The sequence below is a fragment of the Rhagoletis zephyria genome, unplaced genomic scaffold (assembly GCF_001687245.7).
Source record: "Rhagoletis zephyria isolate East Lansing unplaced genomic scaffold, Rhagoletis_zephyria_1.1 Rzeph_scaffold_00015, whole genome shotgun sequence".
Classification (NCBI taxonomy): Eukaryota; Metazoa; Arthropoda; class Insecta; order Diptera; family Tephritidae; genus Rhagoletis; species Rhagoletis zephyria.
Window position 1 is genome coordinate 738,265 of NW_016157099.1, and position 23,926 is coordinate 762,190.

At 34.3% G+C, this 23,926-nt stretch overlaps 1 protein-coding gene and 1 long non-coding RNA gene across 5 annotated transcripts in view; one reads left to right on the top strand and one right to left on the bottom strand.

Moving 5' to 3' along the window:
• Positions 1 to 23,926, top strand: part of Snoo (Sno oncogene) — a 454,232-nt gene that overhangs the window by 359,440 nt on the left and 70,866 nt on the right. The window lies entirely within an intron of this gene.
• LOC108360314 (uncharacterized) lies at positions 1,102 to 8,124 on the bottom strand. The gene is made up of 3 exons (XR_001847091.1): positions 8,114 to 8,124; positions 6,903 to 6,908; positions 1,102 to 1,203 (listed from the first exon to the last, which is right to left on the bottom strand). It is a non-coding gene; the product is annotated as an uncharacterized LOC108360314 (long non-coding RNA).

A 23,926-nucleotide genomic window follows, 5' to 3' on the forward strand; every position in this document is an offset into this window, starting at 1 on the left:
TGAGTATTAAAAATACAAATAGATCATTTATTTTAGATTTTTATTTATCGTACCATTAATACTGTAAGGGCCGTTTTCTCAAGTAACCTTTAACTTTAAATAAAACCCAGTTAAACTTTCTCGTGGAATACGGCATCATTCAAATGAAGTAATTTTCGAAAGAAAATTTACACATGTATTGGTTTATATCTCAGCTATAACTTGACGAAAGTTGGTTTTTAGTTGCTACAGAGATTCAGCTTTATCCGCAGAATTATGACCTTTCACGTAGTCCACCTTGGTTTGTGAGATCGACGTTACACAGCTGGAATAGAAGTCTTAACCCTTAATTAGGCGCATAAAGAAAATCACACAATTAGTCGCATGGAGTCCCCAGTGACCCCAATAAAAGTGTTGAAAAAAGAGTTTTCAAAATAAAAAAAAAAACGAAGTGTGTATTATCAAAAATATTAAAGTACACTATTATCGTTAACTTAAAAAACAAAAACATATTTTCGGCTTCAAACTTAAAAAAAATTAAAAACTTACCTCCCCCAAAAAAATATTACGTTAGTGGTCGCATGGGGTCAGCACTCTAGCGAGTAGCGACACATAAGTATGTACGGATGTACAAAAACAGGATATACATGTATATTTCTTGTTGTTCTCACTTTCTTTAGCAAACATTTCAATTTCTTTATCGTTTCTTAAATCGTCTCTGGTTGCAATTGCATTCCGATTGCGAATACAATTTTTTTTTCAGTCAAGCTCAAATCATTGGAATTAACTAAATTAATTATATCAACAAGTATTTACTTCCTTTTTTCATAAAAAAATCGCTTGTGCTTATACATTTTTAAATTTAACGAACTTATTTATTCAAATTATCGTAGACAAAAATGCAACCATGTGCCGCAATCATATGTTTTTCGTGATTGCAAATTCTTGCTGGCTAAAATTTTTCCAGCAATAATTTGCAACTTCTCTTTAGGAGAACTGTCCACTTTGCGCTCTCAGTTTTTGAGTGATGGATAATTTTTTGGTCTGCACGAACTCGATTTGGGTAAAAATCATGATAATTCGTACAAATTTTTTTCCTGACGAACAAACCTAAACAATTTCATTTTTACAATTCCATAGTTTCGGCATACATTTATAAAATTCAACAAAAACACGTATTTCGTCTGAGTTATTCATTTTGGGTTATTTAGTGAACAAATAAAACTCACACACAATGGGCCGTATGCATAAAAACTAAGCAATTACTTTACCTTAAAGTTGCATACCTTTCACTTAAATTTATTTGAACAAATTGAGTAAAAAGTCTGAAATTTTAAGAAAAAGCATTTGCCTAAGTTTTATGCATATGGCCCAATGTGTTTGCTACGTGGTCACAACGAAAATAACGACAAAATAGAATATCGTTGTAAATGTTGTGACGAGTTATACAACTTGCCAGAAAATCAAAGTGTTTTGATATTTCATACAACCAAAACACAACTTCATTCAACGGGCCCATAAACGTTGCAATCCAGAGCATAACATCATCAAGTTGAACGAACGATTGCAACGTTTATGGCTTGCTTTTTGATAACTTTAACGGGTTTCGCAACGGTCAATTAATTCATTTTCGTAAATACTAGACTTTGACTAAAAAATTACATTCCTTTTGGCAGCCTAGTTTCTCGTATGTACATATGTACATATGTCAAATTACAATCTTAGGATTTTCGGGAACCAATTATATTTCCCATCAACAAAAAACGTTGCCCTTATGAAATATTTTGTATATCTGCTTCATCAGGATGTTAAAATAATATTAGTTGTTACACTGTATAAATCCTTTCAAACGAAAAAAATCATAAGTGCTACGAAGGAAAACAAATCCTTCTCATTTATCTATTTTTGCAAAATGTTCTTCATTCTTGTTACCTTTTTTCAGTTTGAATGCCTATTTCTAGTCGTTTTCCCGCTGCCTTAGTACACTAATACACATGCAAGTACTTGCTGTGAATGCGACAACAAAGCATTAGACATCAGCTCAGGATACCCTCGTTACGCAAAACCGTTCTTTGGGAGCTTTCGAATTTGTGAAACCTGACTAAGTGCGCTATGTGCTTTACCTTTAATGACAATGTCATTTCTACTCCTTTAAAAGCCATATCAACATCACATATGTACAAATTCTTCATTTTTATTGCCAGTGTCATTTGCGTATAGAAATACTGCACTCGTTTGAATTACTTTCTGACTGAAGTAGTTGCGCTTCTCAGACATTGAAATATTATTATTTTTTTTCTTTGTGTATGTATTTGTACATATGTATGTAAGTGGGTAGGTAAAGACCACTTTTTCCGTGCTGGTTTAAACGAAGTTTAGTTAAAATTTAAACTAAGTTGAAACTCCTACCAAGTTTTCAGGGCGAGTTTAAGGCTGCTTCATAGATTAGTTCTGTAGGGCAACATTGGTTTTTATTTATGCAAATAATAAAAATGCAGCTATTTATTTTCACTTTTGATATCATCGCGTGCTAAAGTTTTGAAGAATTATAGACGGAAATTGAAATAATTTACTATGTGCTTCATGCACCAAGAATAGAGTTTAAATACGTAAACTAAATATGTAATACATATATTTAGTTGACATTTTCTGAGTGTGTGTTTCCCGACCGAAATGCCCAATATAAGTATGTAAATTCCAAATCAAGTTGTCTTTATTAATTTACTTGTGCACATTACACTTATTTATGTATCTTTATACATCCAGAAAAGAGTCAGCTAAATATATTTCTCTCAATACATGATTTGGTTAAACATAGTTACATTATTTGGTTATAGTTACCAAATCATGTGTTGAGATAAATATTTTTAGCTAACTTTTTTCTGGGCGTACAAATTTTCCCAAAATGAATTTATTTTCGATAATTTTGCAAACAATTTTAATATTTTTCCTACTCTCAAACCAAGAATATAATTTAGTTAAGTCATCTTAAGATGTTTCCCTCAACACATGATAATGGTGACAGCTATATTATTTTCTCAGTGCATAAAAATTATGAAAGCTGATGGCAAGTATACAACATAGCAGCCATTGCATTTATATTGTCTGGTTCTACAACCGTGCGTTTAGTTATATTTAATTTGTTCTAGAATTGTAACCAAATCGTAAATTTTCACTGCTGACACTCATTTCAAAGAGAAAGATGAATGGGAGAGAGAATTTTTTCAATTAAGAAATCTATCAGTTAACAAATTCTCCCGTTACACTTTGAAAGTAGATCAAAATCTTTTAAGAAACCTCAAACATGTGGAATTGAACAATTTAAAAGCAGTTGTGTTTCAAATTGTAATTTTAAATCGTTGTTATCAATTACAAATTAACTTTTTAACCCACTTCAAAAAAAGGAGGAGGCTATCAATTCGTCAGGATATTATTAAGCCTTATCCTGAGTTTCGTCTGAAAAAATATTCACCCGAAAATTGTTCATCCGCTTATAGTAAATACATGGAAACGAAAATTTAAAAGTGAATCAGTTCGGGGAAAATTAAACTCATTTGTAAGGCTGATTATTTTTTTTATATATGTATGTTATCGCATAACTTTGGACCACGTTAAGCGATTTCTATAATTATTTTTTTATAGAAAAGGTGGTAGTTCGGTTTAGATGCGATCATTTGGTAATGAAGAAATTACGGGAATCTAAAATTTTTACATGAGGATGGAAGTCGGTTGTTCTTGCTCAAAAATTACTTGTATTAACCCATATGCAATGGGAACCCACATTGGATTTATAATACATGGTCATATTTATTGTAATTTTTTATTATTTTTTATTGTTAAAAAAGTACAATAAATAAAAATTGTACGTCTTTTTTGTAGAAATTATGATTTTTTTGGGGTAAATTTACGATTTTTCAGCGAAAGCTTTCGGCAACGCAGTTTGTAACTTATTAAAATTGAGTATAATAAAGTACGAGTGGAAAGTGCTGCTGTGCTTTGCTTGAACAAAATGCGGAACACCGTCAACAAAAAAAATAAAAAATTGCCAACAATTATTACACTAAAATTAACGAGTTTTTTAGCAAATTTTACGGGGTAAAAATCTCGGGAAAATTAACCTACAAATTTGTAATGTTACTATAGGGATACTGTTTCAGGGAAAACAGTGTGGAAAAACTTAGCAAAATTATTTTTTGTCCCGTATTCGGGGCTCTTACAAATATGATCACCGTAGTAATGGCAATGAAATTTCGCTACACTTCTTAGTTGTTAATGGGCCGCTGGCTAAAACTCTCAATTACGATTTGTATTGAGGTTGTACATACTATGTATCTACTTTACCGCTGCAGTAACTTCCACTACTATTTGAGAATGGTGCCTAGCTGCCCAGAGGGGACCGCGAGCTGCTGGTAAACAGCAAGTAGTACGCAATGCAAAAGAATTGCCGCCAAAATGCCAGTTATTGCAAGCATTTTGTTGTTTGCAATTGTCTTCCAGCTTACCAATTGCTTATTAGGGTGGTCCAAAAATGCATGTGAAAAAGTAAAGTCGAAATTTGTATGCTCTCACCCCCTAGAATTGTTCTATACTGAAAAAAAGTATACTCTTATTATTTTATTTTGAAATCAAAAAATATTTAGAGGTCGCTCAAAGCGCCCAAAGTTTTTAATGTATTTTGTATGGATAAAAACAACTATTCGTAGAAATGGTATAGAATAGTCAATCAATATTTTTCTACCAGAAAACTCTGTTTATCTGCGGGAGATTCCCAATAATAATACCCAATTATTTATTTAACCATTTTTTCATCGCACCTATAATTTATAGGTCCGCCAAAAACCCCGAAAAATGCAATGGGGCGACCAATAAAAAATCGTTAGTATTAAAAAATTGCTAAATAAACTATTGGGTATTATTATTGAAAGTCTCCTGAAGAGAATCAGAGTTTTCCGATCGAAAAATATTGATTTTCAAGAATTCCATACCACTCCTACGAAAAGTGGTTTTTTCCACATATAAAATGCATGAAAAACTTTGAGCGCTTTGAGCGATCTCTAAATATATTTTGATTTCAAAATAAAAAAAATGGGGTATACCTTTTTTCGATATAGAACAACCCTAGGGGTGAGAGCATTACAATTCCGACTTTACTGTTGGACCACCCTATTGCTTATACACTTCTTCACTTGTTCGTCTAAGCTTTTGTAAGCTCTTTCATGCGAATTATTCTTTTATTTGTTTGCCTACATAGCAAATTTCTCAAATCAAAGAAGCGTTTCAAATTACAGGCACCAAATACGCCGACAAATGTTCACTTCACCATCTAAACACGCATGTATTATACATACATATGTACTTACACACATATGTCCAATGGTCTGATTATTGCAACTTAACGTAACATATGGCTCTCTCTTAAAAGTTCTGTTAAATGGGTGTTGCTTATAATTGAACAGCCGAAACTTAACGTAACTTAATGCCACGTCGAAGTCTGTTTCATTTTGATTCTCTAACTTCTACGTTCCGTTAAGTTAAGTTAAGTTGCCATAATCAGGCTTTCAGTATGTACTAGGTATGGAAATGCACCCTGGCAGGAAATAATCAGCATAGTAAAAACTTATCACAAAAACAACTTTTTCTTATAGCGCTCGTCTCTAGAAATACCACAGAAAAGCTCTAACAAATATATTCCTTGATCGCATAAAATCATAAGGATATGTTCAGATGAAGCATTAGAATTCTTTAATAATTTTGGTATTCAATGTAAATGAGGATTGTTTTGCAAAATTAACATTTTTCGGTCAGATTAAAAACAAAAACCAAAATGTGTTACCTCAAATGCAATAGTCAGCTGAACTGAGCAACTAGGGAATTGTAAAAATCCATTTATAGTCTGATAGCTAGGGGTCTTTTTGACAAAGTCATTGCATGCCGACTGATTTTACGAGTCACAGTAGGGGCATTCACGTATTCAAACAACAACAAAATTAGCCAATCATTCTGTTTTTACTATCTATGTACCATACTAGACAGTATGCACCGGATCGAGAATACTCCTAATATATTTTACGTGGATGATACCCAAGCTGACTGGCGGTGAGTGTGGCTGGGGGATGCCGTTATATTTCCTTGTAAAAAAAATTGTAAGGAATGAAATTTGTTTCTATGACTTGTAGGCACATTAGGAAGTATGCGCTTACAGGTACAGTGGGGGGAAGACCGTCAGCTGGAGTACTTAACAACTCATTGCGTTCATAAATCGGCCCACGTTCTTTTGAATCGACTAACTGACGGCTTTCCCTAATTGTAAATTTCGGGTCTTCTTTTATTCAGATCATGTTTCCCCATTTCAAACTATCTTTTAATAATTTGTCGAAAATACAGATGATCGATACATATACAATTGGACTCCGAAGCTACTAAACCCATTGTGTTAAAAGTTTCAAGATATCTTTTTCGAAACTCGGAGAGCGTTCCTGTGAAGTTTGGTTTGTATATCTCACGCGATATTTTAACAAGAGTTGCCACTTTCCTAAAAATTCAAAATGAAGCAAAAAAGCAATTTCACAATATGGTCATCAAACGAAAAGTGTTTGAGAAACATGTTTTAGAATAGGGTTTCCAGCCTTAAAAAAAAATAATAATAATAATAATATTATTAAGAAATACCCAAGCTGAATAGTGTAGTAAATTCAAGGTCTATCATACCGGAAGATTACTTTATAATTTGCTTAGTATTCAAAAACAAAACAGTCTTAAATTTACCATGACCTAATTTTTCACAAAAAGTGGCCGTTATTAATGCATAATGCTCAATGAATAGAGATAACGACATAAAAACATTACTCAAAATAGACCGCTTAGCGGACTGTCCATGAGTACAGCTAAATTTTTACTCCAATTGGGTATCTCAGGACCAACACCACAAACTGAAGGAGAATCTAGGCCAATCATTTATTATAATGAGAAAGCCCAATTTTATGTAAATATTATACATTTTCTCATAAAAAAAAATTTTTACAAAATTATAATTTAAAAAAATATAAACTATTTTACTTCCGAAAAATGAAAATGAAAAGCTCTATTATTACTATTATAAATATACATTTGTTTAATTTATTGGTACTTTTAGCATACTTATACATAACATATTCAATTCTTGCTCAAATCTGAGATATCAATGTTTTTTACCTATCCGATTGACATATAATGCCCCATATTTATAGCAATTTGAACCCTCTAATATACTTGTAGCTACTACTGGTAGGAGCAAAATTATATGTATATGGGTAAATCTCCGGAACCATGCGATTCAACGCTAAAAAAAACATAAATTTTTAAATTGCACGCACAAAACTAAATTAGCTAAGTTTTCAAGATACAATTATTGGACATAAGTGGGCGAACCTTTCCCAGTTTCCAGAAAATTTTTCGAAAAACTAGTTTTCGCTTAAGATCCACTGAAAATATCATTTTTGAGTATATATTTCAAAATTCGATAACCGCACTGCCCAAAGATCTGAAAATCCTTTACATACACACATATATATACATGGCCGTATTTCAGATACAAATTATTTAATGTATTTAGCATTTTCAACGAACTTTATGAATAATGTTATCTAACGATCGCGGTTAATGCCAACCTTTATTTTTTAGTCTGTCAGCGCTGCTATCCAAAAAATGAGAAATTTGAAGCCATTCACGCAAACACCTATTCAGATAATATTTGTTATATTTTCAATATTTTGAAAGGCACACAAGTGTCAAAGGTCTTATTTCATTCTTTAATGTGTAAGTAGTATTTATATAAACAAAAGAGAACAATTTAACAATCGCTGAAAGTTCAAAATGAAAAAGAACTTAAGATATTACCTTTTTGATAATTACGAGTGACAGATTTCAAATTGTTACAGTCTATTTCCAATGAGGAGCACATATTTTTCTCAACGCTTAATGCATTTTCCAATATTACATTTACTATTTGTCATGATTTTTGAATGTCTCCGTTTTGCGCTAAAAAGTTATACTCAAAAAACGTACAAGAGGTACCCAAAGTGACACGTCAAAATTGTTATTTTAATTACTGTGATTGTTTATAAAAATTAAAATAACATTATTAGAATAAAAAAACTTAAATAAGTTACAAGAACTCCTCACATTTGTTATTAAAATGGCCCAAGGGGGTGAAATAACTCAAACGACAATAACGCAAATTTGTGTTATTTCCCAATTGAATGTGAAATAACACAAATTTGCTTTATTTCATTTCACGTTGAGCAATAAGACCCAACTTTTAAACTTAACAATTGAGTAATAAAGCAAAATAGTGCACATTTGTAGTCACCCAGTTACATTTGACAAAAAGTAGTACATGAACAAGTTAAATGGAGGGATTCCTAAGTCTACAATTTTGAAAGTGCGCAGCATCGTGCTCGCGATCGCGTCCCCCGCTCCCCTCCCTTCTTTTCCAATTATGAAATGGTGGCATTATAACCGTTTAGAAAAAAGAATCTATATATTATTGCGCTAACATAAATTTTGTCTCCGTTCGTTTGGCGATTCTACCGAACCGATTTCAAAACCAAGAACACCGTTGGAAAGGCATTTTTCCGTAGATGAGCAGAGTTTTTATGGTTTCACAATTGGTTGAAAATTACGGCCAAACCCGTCGTTTAAACCTTTTCGAATTGTGTATAGATGTTGCTGCAACATGTTCAATTTGCCATGTTTCGCCTGTTGTTTCACTTCGTATTAGAAATGAAGATTTAAAAAGAAATGATAAACAACGATGAAGGTAAAAATGTGAAGGCGAAATTGACGATAAAGACGAAAATTAAAACAGTGAGAAATACAAACCATAGGTACATATGTGTACAGACATATCGTCGATGTTTTTGCAAAACCGCCTATCTTACGGCACTCAAACTTTACAGGAGAGCAAAAAAACGGGTTTTCTTTGAAGGTATTGCCTTCATAGGCGTTATTTTCTCTAGCTATTTTTTAAAAATCTTTTGTCTTACTAACGATTTTACGATTTTTATGCATAAATCTCGATGCCTGAAGTTCGGAGTTACCAAATCTCCTTTTTGCCACAATGGCGATTTAAGCGGTTTTGCAACTGGTCGATGGGCGGTTTTGCAAAAACATCGACGAAATGTATATGTATGTACGAATTTTAAAGTTATCGAAATTTTTATGGAGTTATCATAATGTATCGAGCTATAGGTATGTATTTGTGTATTTATCGAAATTGGTTTATCGATATATCCCTATTTTTCGAATTTTATGGGAATACAAGAGTGTGTCGAATTAGCGAAGTTTTTCGATAGATATCTAAATTTATGAAGCTATCAAAATCGATAGTTATCGAAATTGCACGAGTTATCGAATTTTAAGTTATTGGAGTTAAGTGTTTTTGAAGCTCATCAAGTTATCGATAGTTTTCGAATTATATGTACCGAGTTATCATCAAGGCTTTGAAATTTGTAAAGTATCGAGATTTCGATATATCGAAATATATCGAGTTAACGAAGCTTATAGGCATATAGGGAGGTTTATCGAAAGATGTCGAATGTCTATGGCAGGTATCCTTTTACAATATGTTTGTTTGTATGTATTATTAGTTATTGATGTTTCAAGCTGTTCAATTGGAGTTGTTGTTGGTCTGTAAACAGTTCGATGTTTTCGCATTTTGTTTTGTTTCGTATGTTATTATTTTTTTGTTGGAGTGCATTAACACGTGCTTATTTGTAATTTGAAAGTCTGCTTATAGCTGGTGAGGTTAAGTTTTTAAGTGAGCAAATATAGTGCGCGAACTTTGTCTAACAAAAAATAATTGTTGAAAAAATAAGCGAAAATGCGTCGTAAGCGTACCACCCTTACTGGTTTAGTTAAAAAACAAAATAAAACAAATCGTAAAAGAATTTCGCGAAATGCGATAAGAAATATATTAAATGACGAAACTGACGGATTAAATGATACATATAAGTGTGCTCTGAACTTATTTCCGCGTCGATTTGATTCTTTCTGTTGTGGTTCGCTGACAGTTGCCATTATTGTGGTGCTAAACACTTCACGGCAGAAATTACATCCCGGGATAAACAATCGTTTACGCTATGTTGCCACAAAGGCAAAGTCAATTTACCACCACTAACACAAAACATTTTTTTTAAGAAACTTTTTGATGGACTCTTCTCTTTAAATACTTCTACCAAAAACCGTTCAAAAAACTATTTTGAAAATATTCGGTCGTATAATTCTTCTTTGGCCATGGTGAGTTCAGAGGCTAAGTTGGACGACACTATTTTACGTGGAGTGTACCATTTCAAAATTCATGACGTGTTCTATCACCGAGCTGGCTCAATTTTACCTGGCGTTGGACAAGCGCCGCTATATGCTCCGCAAAGAATGCGTCAAGAATCCAACGTTGGATGTGACGCTGATTTGATGCGTGAGTTATCTTTTGAATTAGAGCGCGTTAATAAATTTGTTCGCTCATTTAAATCGATGGCGGAATAATGCCGCCAGCCTGAACATGTTGCTGCTAATGTTTTCATGATGATAAATGTAAATAGAAACACTGATTTGCGTCGTTACAATGATGTCGTTCACACTGATGTTACTGCAACATTCAAAAATGATAACGGAGACCCACCTTTTGAAAGAAACATGGTTGTGTTTTCTAAAAATAATCAGCCCTTCGGCGCATATCAGTTTTGGATTCGTCATTAGATCCATTAGCCTACCCGTTATAATTTCCAAATGGTGATACTGGTTGGCATGTAAATATCTCTCACAACATTGCTTATACTTCTTCCTCGGCACTTCCACGGAATAAAGTCACACTACTTCAGTATACTTCTTATCGACTCGCGATTCGTGACGATTTCAGCCTTTTGCATTGTTCGCAAAAATTATACCTTCAATGGATCGTCGATATGTATGTTAGAATTGAAGGGACCAGGTTGCACTTTATTCGGCAAAATCAAGCAAACCTTCGCACTGAAGTTTACAATAATTTGACAGATTTTTTGCATCAACATTCAAATCATACTGATGAGAATAATACAGTAGGCCGTAGAGTAATTTTGCCGTCATCCTTTATTGGTTCTCCTCGAAATATGTTTCAAAATTATTTGGACGCAATGTGTATTGTACAACATTTTGGCAAGCCGTCATTATTCATCACGATGACTTGCAATCCGCGGTGGCCAGAAATCATTGACGCTCTTAATGGATGTGCCGCCAATTTTAGACCTGAAATAGTTGTGCGTGTTTTCAAATGCAAACTTAAAGAGCTCATCGATTCAATTTTTAAAAAACAAATCTTTGGGAAAGTTGAAGCAATCATTTATACCATTGAATTCCAAAAGCGTGGACTTCCACACGCTCATGTTTTGTTAACGCTGGAATTCAGCGACAGAATTGATGGTATTGCTGATATCGACAAATTTGTTTGTGCAGAAATTCCGGGCATACAAACTCATCCAAAACTTCATAGCTTAGTTAAAGGCCATATGATGCACGGACCATGTGGGGAACTTAATCCAAATTCGATATGCATGAGAGATGGAAAGTGTGGAAAAAACTTTCCAAAAGATTTCAGTAATTGTACACATAACAGTATAAATGGCTATCCCGTATATAGAAGACGGGACAACGGCATATTTATTGATGTGCGTGGGCATTCCCTCAACAACCAATATGTTGTTCCATACAATCCCTCTCTCCTTGCAAAATTTGATTGTCACATTAATGTTGAAGTATGTACAACAGTTAAGAGCGTTAAGTACATCTACAAATATGTGTACAAAGGTTATGATTGCGCGTCGTTGCAGTTTGGAGTACAAAGTAGGCAAACAAATGGCGAATTTCAAATAGATGAGATTGAAAATTTCTTAAATGGGCGTTTCGTTGGTTCGACGGAGGCTGCTTGGTGTATATACGAAGATTTCCATTTGCCTAACCATGAAAATATTTACTTTAGGGAGGGAAATGAGAGAGAAGCGGTTTCAAATCCCCCAAGGACTAAATTATTGGCATTTTTTGAGTTAAATAATTACGATTCTGGGGCAAATGGATTTTTGTATAGCGAAACACCACTGCATTATGTATGGAATAGCAAAGAAAAGAAATGGATCAAAAGGCAACGTGGACAAGATAAAATTATTTCAAGACTATACGTTGTGTCACCAAAAAATATACAATTGTTCCATTTACGGTTGCTCTTACTGCATGTTCGTGGCCCAAGGTCTTTTATTGATTTATTAATGTATGAGGGAGTTTTGTATTCAACATTTGTCGACGCATGCCAGGCACGAGGTTTAGCAACTAATGATAATGAATGGCGCGAATGTATGATGGAAGCTAGAGAAACCGAGTCCCCTCGAAAAATATAGTTATTTGGATTCATCTGTGGCTTAAATAATCCTTCAAATGCCTTAGATCTGTGGAATGAATTTAAGACTTGCATGAGTGAAGATTTCCTAACGGTTCACAATGAATATGAATCATATAATCGAGCTCTGATAGAAATAAGTGACATTCTTCAAACACACAACCTTTCGTGTCAAGATCTTGGTCTACCAACTCCACTTCCTTTGCTGGAATACGTAAATTTTGATCATTTCAATCAACATGAAGAGGGTGCTCTTTTTGATGAAATATATAAGAGCGCGAATGACGAACAACGCTATATTATAGACAAAGTTTTGCGAGAAGTTTTACATCGTGATACTGGCAGCAACGTATTTTGTCTAACAGCACATGCAGGCTGCGGAAAAACGTTTGTTCAAACAGCAATCATACATAAATTAAATTCTTTGAACCTTAAATCTATAGCTACTGCATTTAGCGGCATAGCTTCCACTCTTTTGATAGGCGGTCGAACTTTGCATAACGTTTTCAAGTTGCCAATTCCAATTTTGGAGAATTCAGTGTCAAGCATTACTCCTAACAGTGTTGAAGGAGAGTATATTAATACGGCTTCGCTGATATTATTAGACGAAATTTCAATGTGCCCTATTCTTGCTCTTAAGGTTATTGACAGACTTTTACGTGATTTAAGTGCAACGGGTGATAAAGAAATTATATTTGGAAGGAAGACAATTTTAATGTCTGGTGATTTCCGTCAAATTTTGCCGGTAGTGCCCCATGGTTCCCGTGTCACCCTAATTGAAAATTGTGTTAAATCTTGGTGGGAATTTTCCTCTTTCCATCATTTGACTTTGGCTCTAATATGAGAGCCCTTCCACATGAAATTGATTTTGTAGAGTTTCTTAAATTACTTGGTGACGGAAAAATGCCAATTTTCCGTGAGTTTGGTGAGGACGCTATTGAAATTCCAAATAATTTGCTTTCTGACACAACTAATATTATTGAAGAAATCTTTGGGAATATTGAGGAAAACATTCTTTCTGACGACATTTTGCATTCTGTTATACTGGCCCCAAAAAATGATGATTGCTCTTTTATCAATGCAGAAATTTTGGAACGTATGGCAGGACAAGAAGAGTCATACTTAAGTGTAGATAAAACTATTTCTGATGATGTTCGGGAGCATAATAATTACCCTATTGAGTTTCTAAACTCACTAAATGTGGATTACCTCCACATAAACTGGTACTAAAAAAAACTGTATTGTATTACTTATACGCAATCTAAACACAAAGAACGCTTTAGTGAATGGTACTCGAATGCGTGTGAAGCAAATGCATAAAACCTCTTTAGACTGTGAGGTTTTAACTGGAATTTCATGCGGCATGCGAATATTAATCCCTCGCATACATTTGTCCTATTCTGGCACTCTTTTGCCATTTTCGTTCCAGCGTACACAATTTAAAGTAATTCCCGCGCTTTGTATGACTATTAATAAATCTCAGGGGCAAACATTTCAAAAGGTTGGTATTTTATTACGAACACCTATGTTTTCTCATGCCCACGTGTTTTCTCATGCCATGTTGCCCACTAAATTTTAGCGGTAATAAAATATTTAAAGTAAATCAAAAAGATATAAAAAATTGTAATCAAGTTTTACTTAGTTCCAAAACAGGAGATTTTCCGGTAAGTAATTTTGTACCTTATAAGTAAATCGACGTGCTACGTTTGAAAACATCCCCAGGGCACTAAAAAAAAAGTAGAAAACTGTCGAATTTCGACAGTAACTGGCACTCTAGTCTATATATTAATACGCTAACATGAATTTTGTGAAAACAGCTTCTCATAAAAACACAATCGCCGTTCGGAGTCGGCGTAAAACATCAAGGCGCACGCCACAAATCGGAGGAAAAGCTCGCCAAACACTAACATATGTGTAAGCGCCAATCTATTATTATTATTATTATTAAAGTCAATGGAGCACAAATAGAGTATTAGAAGGACATATTTGCATGTTTTACTCATTTTATTGAGATTTCTCTTTTTGGATTTATAGCAACAAGTAATTTTTAGATTTTTGGGAGTTCTTTTAAATTAGGTTATGATTATAAAAAAATTAACCACTCTATTATAAGAGAGCTCTTACCATGCAAAAGTCATAGAAGTCAAAAAAAAGAAGACACAAGTGAAGATAAAGACGAAAATGGAGACAATGAACAGGCAAAAAAGAAGATCAAGGTAAATTTAAACACTTTAAGGTAAAGGTGAAGAGGAATATGCAGAAATAAAGATAAATATGAAGAAAAGGATGAAGATGTAGATCGATATTGTTATCGACATAAAACTCGATATTTTTATCTATATAATAATCGATTTTGCTATCGATAAAATAATTGATTAAATAACCGCTATTGTAATCGATGTAATAATCAATTTAATAATCGTTACTGTTATCGATACAATAATGGATATTGTTATCGGTATAATAGTCGATTAAATAATTGATTTTGTTATCGATTTAGTCATTTATATTGTTAACGATATGTACAATAATCGATACTGATGATTGTTATATTTATCGATGAATTAATCGATTTTACAATCGTTGTATTTTTCTGTATGTTTATGGATATTGTTATCGGTATTTTTATCGACACAGTTATCAACAGGGTTATCGATATACTAATCGGAACATGGAATGCGATCACATTACATGACATCACATCACATTATATCACATGATATGATGAGACATCACATTATATTGCATCACATAATATGATATCACATCACACGATATCACGTGACATGACATCACACGAAATGACATCGTATGACATGACGTGGTATCACATGATATGACATCACAGGATATGGCAGCACATGACATGACATCCTATCATATGACGTAAAATCACGTCACATCTTATCACGTCATCACACCTCATCTCATCTACGTGAATAGATAAAGAAAAGGATAAAAGTAAAGATATGAAAGATAAAAACAAAGATGAAGACCAAGGTAAATTTACCGATTTCAAAACCAAGAACACCGTTGGAAAGGTATTTTTCTGTAGATGCGGAGAGTTTAGAAATTGGTTGAAAATCGTTGTTTAAAAATTTCCATATTTGTGTATGGTTGTTTTTGCAACCTGTTCAATTTAAGCTGTTTCGCATTTTGTTTTACTTCGTATTTGAAATTAAACTTTGAAATAGAGATAAATATGAAGATGAGGAAACAAGTGATAACGATGAAGACAAAAAAAGAAGGCAAAAGTGAAGATAATGACGAAAATGGAGATAAAGGCGAAAATGGAAACAATGAGAAATACATAAGAATTAGGGTAACTGAATTGAAATTTTCCATAAAAGTTACCGAAATTTATCGAATCATCGAAGTTTATAATTATCGAAATTTATCCATGCCTATTAAGTTATCACAACGTATCGAATTATTCAAATTGATCAATGTTTATTGAGTTGTCGAAATTTATAGAGACAGAAACTTAGTTGTCGAAATTTACGGGGAGTTATCGAGCTATAAAAACATGTGGGATTATCGAAATTTGTTAAGTTAAAGAGATTTATCAAGTTATCGATATTTATTGAATTATCATTATTTATAGACTTAACGAAATTTATCGAGTTGTAGTAATGCATGGAGTTCTTTCAACTTACAGAGTTATCGATAGTTATTGATCTACTGAAATTGGTTGATTCATCGAATCGAAGTTTATGGAATTTTCAAAATATATCCATTAATCGAAATTTCAAGATTATATAAGCTTATCGAATTTTATCGTGTTAACTGAGTGTAATGAGTTATCAAAATTTTTCGATAGCTTTCGAAAAATGTGGAGCTGTCATAAGTAAACATTTTTAAAGGTATCCAAAGAACTTACATTTTTGAGTTATCGAAATTTATCGAGCCCTCGAATTTCACAGTTATTGAAATTGGTCGAGTTAACGAATTTTGTTGAGTTATCGGATTTTAGTGTTTTTGAAATTCATCGAACTATCGATATGTATCAAATCATTAATATTTATCGATAAAGTGGAACGTATCGGGTCAAATCTAAAGGCCCGTCCACATAAAACTTTGGCGTTGCGTTGGCGTTGGCGTCGCTTCAACAGCTGACTATGAATACATGAATCCAAATGCAGCCGTTCACATTGCCAAAATTCGGCAACGCTCACGCCAACACAAAGCAAAAAGATGGCCAACTCACATCTTTTCGCGTGCGTTGCTCGTTAGCTGTTGCAAATAAATAAAATTGTGTGAAATATTTTCCCTTTTTAATCAAGTGCGGGCAAAAAATATCGTTTTTAATGCAATTATTGATGTGAAATATTAATTTATCTGTCGTTAGTTTGTTAATTTAGTGGCCCAAGCATTCGCTGCCAAGCGTTCATTGTAGCAAGCATACTTTTAACGTGCGTTCTGTCAAACCAACGCCAACGCCAAAGCCAACGCGAAAGTTCTATGTGGACCGGCCTTAAGTCCTGCTGAAAGCAGAAACAAAGCAGTTAGAAGCCCTCTCCAAGGCTCCTAAAAACTAGAAAAACTGTCGAATTTCGACAGTAACTGGCACTCTAGTAATAATAAAATGACACTAGTTCACTTCTAAAACTGTCAAAGTAATGGGGATTATTGCGAATGGCGTTATTGCATGCACCCCACCCATGGTGGAACTATACCAGGTGAAGTAATATTAGACAGAGAAGAAAGATTTTGACACATAAGGCAATATGGCCGAATGTCAGAAAATAAAGCGAGAAAGCTGTTTTATTACTTCAAATGTTTATTACGCCATTCATCCCACCTGCTGTATGCTCAAATTTAGAAGTCTGAGAGTATGAATGAAAGAATGAAGTCTGAGAGAATGTCAGAAAATAAAGCGAGAAAACTGTTTTATTACCTCACCATTTTATTGCGCCATGGTTCCTTTCAAACATTTTAAGGTTTTCCAACAATATTTTCAACATATTAAAAAGTATGCAGACAAAATTTATACAAAAGCGCTATGTACAATATGCCGAGAAGTTATTAAAGACGACACCTTTCCTATATTTTTGTAGAGTTTTCATAAGTAAAAATATTTGTTTACTTGTTATTTGGAATAAACAAATTTCTTTTTCCTTCTGTCAGTAAACTGTTACAAATAGTATAAATAAGCCGGCCGCTGTGGTGTAGTGGTAAGCAGTGCGCGCTTCCACTCCCGCCTGGGTTGAAGCGCTGGTCAAAGCAACATCGCAAACAATTTTTGAAAAAAGGTTTTTTTCTTAAGAGCGGTCGCCCACGCCACAGATCGGAGGAGAAGCTCGGCCAAACACTAACATATGTGTAAGCGCCAATCTATTATTATTAGTATAAATAAGCAATGGGGTATAAGGTAAAATTTGTTTTATTTCCAATCTTAGTATTTCCCATTTAAAAGTGAAATAAAGCAAATTTTGTATTATTGCCATTTGTTTTATTTAACCCCCCCTTCCCCTTTTTTTCACCAGTTAAGAACCAATTTATGTAGAAAGTTAAGTTTCCTACAGGCCCCATATCCATTGTTCTTCAGCTGATATGTTGCATATGTGCATATATATTTCTGCACATACATATGTACATATTTATGGAGATTAGTATGTAGTAAGCAATGGCACCATTTGCTCTAAACGGTTAGTTAAAAGATTTGCGGCTAGTCTATTAAATATATTGGGTATTCTCTTTGATCTGTTGTTTTGTTGCTTGGTAAATATATGTACCTACAAACTTGGATTCCCACTCATTGCACAAATATGCACAAATATATATAACTATGTATGCATATGTATGTACATACATATGTACATATGTATATACTGTGCAATTGGTTGGGGGCGTGGTGCTTTGCATGCCAAGCTACCATTTACTATACTAGTTATACACGTAGTAGTATGTTCATTGTAGTTATCTTATAACCATGGCTGGCAAAGTATGCATAAAAAATTTATTTTTCACGCTTTAAAAAGCTCGACAAATAAACAATATATGCTCTTAAACGTGATACAAATATTTAAAGGTAGTTTCACTTCTTCTTATCCGCCATTGCTCTCATTTGACGTAAACTGGTGCTGGTGACATTTTCTTTGAAATTGAAGCTACCATATTCTTTGAAGAACTTAAAAAAGTATTTTTTACTTCAAAATAATATTTAAACAATTATTTTAAAATATATTTTGAGAATCATTTTATAGCGAGCTTTTAGTAATTTATTTCTAAAATTAAATATAAAACGGAAGGCAACTAAAATACAGGTATTATATTGTGAAATGCACATAGAGAATCTATATGTTTATGAAATTATTTTCATCATTATTTATTACGATTATATTTCGGGATGGCCACATGCATGGTAACTTCACAAAGGTGCTGTTTATTTGTTCCAACCACTTTTCGGCAGAAAATGTTCAGCCTCGGGTAGGGATGAAACGATACCATGCAGGTATCGATACCTTTAATTGAAAATAGTATCGTAAGAAAGTATCGATACACGAAAAATATCGGATCCAAAGTGTCGATACCTACTCGTATCGGTACTTTTGGCTATGAAGGTATTCCGTATGAGCTGGATTAAATTAAATTTTTTTAAGTAATAAATTAATCAACCTCGGCGAATTCTAAACTCCGAATAATAAAAGTTTATAAGTTGACAAAATTCCATGTGCATATCTCTTATAGTAAAAATTAGCGGATTTTATATGGTGAGCTCTTAGAAAGCTTAAATTTCGATACGAAATCTCGTGGCTGGGCTAGGTTGAAAATTTAGTTTTTCCTTTGTCATCCACGCTTTGCACCCTACTCTTTTCTCCTTTGCTTCTTTTTTATTAAATAATAGAGCTAGTCTCCACCACCTTTAATATTGTCCGATAATGTTTTCAGCGCGAAGAATAATATGGTGTATTCACAACGGTGTCGTAAGTGTCTTATTGTTGTATGTGGTAAACGTTAAACTCCTGAAAAATATATTAAGGGGGTTTGCAAAGTTCCATTAAAGTCAAATCACGAATTTTCGCAGCGTTAAAAAATAGATGACTGTAGTTTTAAGTTATCTAAACATCTATTTAAGCTTTTAAAGTTTGCGGCATACAACAATACGCCACTTTTAAATATTTTGAGTGGATTTTTTGGTATTTTGCCACCACGAAAATGCATTCCGTGGTGCAAGAAACTCTGAAGAATATCTGTTAAAAAAGTTCATTTCATACTGGTTTCAGGCAAAAATTTAAGTCTTCAATATTTGAAGGTCACTGGCGTTTGAAAAGCCATAAAGCACTGGGCGATTTATATTAGTGGAGGAAAAAATTCCGAAAGAAAATTCACCTTGGTATCGGGTTTCGATACGAGTATTTTTTTTCGGTACCTACTCAGTACTTTGTTCAAAAGTATCGATGCCAAAATTACTTGGTAGATGTCGAGCGAAAGGTATCGAGTACGTGCTTGTATTTACTCGTATCGTTTCATCCCTAGCCTCGGGACGGATGTGCCCAATCGAAGCGAAACGCGGCACCAGCAGCAGTAAAGCGAGTAGTTTATCTGTCTATAAACAATAATAAGGAGCTCTAAGAATTTTTTACCTCCCTCTTCATGACTACATCATGCGTTATCACTAGAGCTCGGACTCTCATGCAAATGCATGTTTTTATTGGGCATCTTCAAGTTTTCTTTACGAATCATGAAATTTCCTTTAAAATGGCATTCAATTGTTAGTGCATATTTTTGCATATTTTCCAGTAAACGCATAATTTTGCATATAATGCAAAGAATATCTATTTCTGCATATTTATTGCTGCGCATAATTTAGTATATTTTACAGTAAACGCATATAGTCTTGCATATTTCTGATTTTTTTTTTATTTACAACTATTTAAATTTGGTGCGAAATCTCTTGACAAAAAAAATTGCCTAATGGCTGCTTTCCAAAACGTCAAAATACAAAGCATCAGTCTCTTTTATTTCTAAACCTCAGCAGCTTGGAATGCCAAATGTACGCAACCACGGTTAGATGCTAGTTTTCACCTAGGTTGCGCAAGTTAGACTTTTTCTTCTAGTGCGGTTCGGTAATAAAAGAGACTGATGCTTTGTATTTTGACGTTTTGGAATGCACCCAATTTGTTTCCAAAATATTCATCTGAATATCTTCTCGGATAACCAAGCGGCCATTAACCCACTCTCTTATAGCTCTATTAGATCTCAACTAGTGGAGGACTGTAGGAGAGAGCTGGCTTATACATATCTCTAATCAATACGAAATGACCTTAATATGTTTCCTGGGACATAGAGACATTTAAGGAAACGAGGCAGTGGACGAACTGGCAAGGTGCGGCTCCGCACTGAATGTGTCGCACATAAAAATTACCGAAATTTAACACTCGAAGGCCAAGAAGAGATGGAACCGTGGGGTACATGCCGAATGGATTGGACACTTCCTGTGCGAGTGTCCAGCCCTCGCAAGGATGAGTCTTAAGACACTCGGCAAGCCAAAATGGCAAACTTTCTAATTGCTTGTCACCAAGGCGACAATCCACTTAAACCAAGCGACCATTAAACCACTATTAAACTGTTAATGTTTCTATTTCCACAAGACTGTGACTGTCTACTAAATTATAAACTAATTTTATGCATAAATATGTATTGTATTTTCAAGTTAATTGTTTTCGTGTTGGTTGATTTTTCCGACAGGGTGGTAAGATGATTTATTTTGGAACGAATTTCCTAACAAAAAAAGGATACAAAAACGAACTGAGCGCAATATATGCCATACAAGAGAGATCTGGTAGAGAAAATCCGAAGGGGGCACAAAAACAGAAAGCCAAACCAAGAAAAAAACAATGACACAAATTGGGCGGTATTAACCTATACTGGAAAGTCAACGTACAAACTAGCAAAGCTGTTCCAGAAACACAACTTTCGCACATCATTCAGAACAAATAACAACGTAGGACGGATACTACGAAACACCACAAATCAAGAAGACCCATTGGATAAACAAGGAGTGTATAAATTAACTTGCAAATTCCAGCATAGTTATATAGGTCAAACAGGACGTAAAATAAAAACAAGAACATATAAGGGACTATAACAAAAAGTCACAGAAACCGAGTGCAATACCAGAGTCAAATTTTGCTAACCACATGTTTAACAACAAATGTTCACCAACGCAAATAAGAAAGTCAGCGAAACTACTGCATGAACAACATAAAGGCCAACGGCTAAACGTACTAGAAAATATGGAAATATACAAAGCAAAAACCTTCGACGGCAAAATAATAAACGAACAAACAAATACCGCATCGGCTGTTATATTCGAACCCTTAAAATTAATTTACGAGAAAAAGAAAAATAACAACAAAACAACAGGCACCACAAAGTACCTCCATGACAAAAATCACCGACTTTTACCTACCTACAGGCAAAAACTATCCACAGACAACATAACGGATGTTAATATCGAGACAGCGAAGATTAACCTATTACCTACTTCTGACATAAAAAAGGACACCATGGCATTTCTAATAATTAATAATCGACGAAAATCACATTAACTATGATAAATGAACATAAATTAAGGACAAAAACTCGAACCAGGCAGAACGAAAAATGACACTGAAGATGGCACAATGCTGAAACCGGTTTGTCTGCAAACCAAACTTGACAAGGGATGACGGAAATTCGTTCCAAAATAAATTAATTGTTTTCGTTATTTTCTTGTTAAAATACTTTTGTTATTTGTTTTTGTGCCGGCAATAATATATTGGAAAGATATTTTAATTGCATATTTCATTTGTTTATAGCGCATATTTTTGAATTTTGAATGCATATTATATATGCATATTTTCGATTTTTTAGTGCATGAGATTCCGAGCCCTAATTATCCCAAATAATTGTATGCTTCCATGATGCTTTCCTTAACGATAAGCTACTTTTTAACCATTCCCTTGTTCATATTTCCACTAAAGGTGATCCAAATTAAGCAACATCTAGGCAATATAACATGTAATATATCATGTGGCACTGCAGATATGCCAAATTTGTTTCCGGCAAGATAATTTAAGGTGTTTCAAATCAATACAGACTTATTAACAGCTCTGCCAATACGATAAAATAAGTAAATTTACCTTACGTGTTACTAATTTATGCATAAAAAAAATCCTTAAAAAAGTAATTAAAGTTTCCAAAACAAGAATTTGTTGAGGTGGCAGGGCTACTTGAGCATTTTACGGAAAGTATAAACGTCATAAGCACAGTTTATTTAAGTAAAAGAAATTTATTGTGAAACTACCTTCTTTTTTTGTGTCATATTCTTAAATATGCTTATCAATGAAGTTTTGTTTCAATCTTTCAATGTTGTTATTCAGAGGACAACTCGATAAAACCCGTAATTCCGAGTGTCATCCGTACCGTGCTTATGGGATGAATGGCACTACGTTAGTGTGTCTTATAACGGTGGCCTCCAGATACCTGGCGACCTCTGGTTGTAAGAAGCCCCGCTCGGGATAGTGGGGGCTATGTCCCAGCGGTACTACTATCCCCCATACTCGTGGGAACACTATGGAAAACGTAAAGCAAAAAACAATAATAAAAAAAACAGATGGAGCTGAACAGCTCGCAGACGAGGCCGGGCATGGCCTTTCGGCAGCCGCCGAAACGGGGACTGTCCCGACAGAACTACCGGGGGCGCATAGTCCCCAGTATGACGTTGAGATGGTTGACACCAGCGCTAGACGGGATGCGAGTCCCGTCAAAACGCTTTCTGATATCTCGCCGGAGGATGAGCAGAAGCTGCTTGCCTCTCCGACAGGTAATGATACTCTCGTCCAAACTCGAGAGCGAGATCGGCTTAGTGGAGCCTTTTGCATTATTGGAAGGCCTTGTTTCAGACAAATTTGCCCCACGCATAATAGTTCGAAGAATAAACTTATACCAATTAATAAGTCAATCTTCTGTGGGCGAAAAAATGAAGGATCCGCTAACGGGATATTTGCCGGAATATTCCACTTAACGTTCGACAAATTTGTTTCAGGCTGCAATGTTGTGATGGTTGGCACAATGACAGCCGAAAGCGATGTGGAATAGGACCCATCAGAGGCCTGCATGTACAAAATAACGTTTTCCTTTGATAAAATATCAGATGCTCCTATTCCCGAAATTATTGTTGTGGATTTAGATTTGCTAAGTTGCAAGCGATTGTTTGTAGTGCCCGAAGATGACTGCCAATTTTATCGCTGAGCTCTCGTAAGCCATTTGCGGAACCTTCTGCAACACCCTTCAAATTAAAAATCTCTTTAATATGTGCATTAAATTGAGCTCTTTTAATATCGAAACGTCTTTTTAGTAATGTTACCGCCTTTTCATAATTTTCCGCGTTGATTTCCAAAGACCGAATAGCATCTAAAGCGATTCCACTTACGCATGACCTTAGGTGTTGAAACTTCTCGACGCTTGACAAGTTCGTCTCCTTATCCACAACTGCACTGAACATTGCCCAGAAGTCTGGCCATTCCGTAATTACTCCACTGGATCGGGGTNANTGNAANG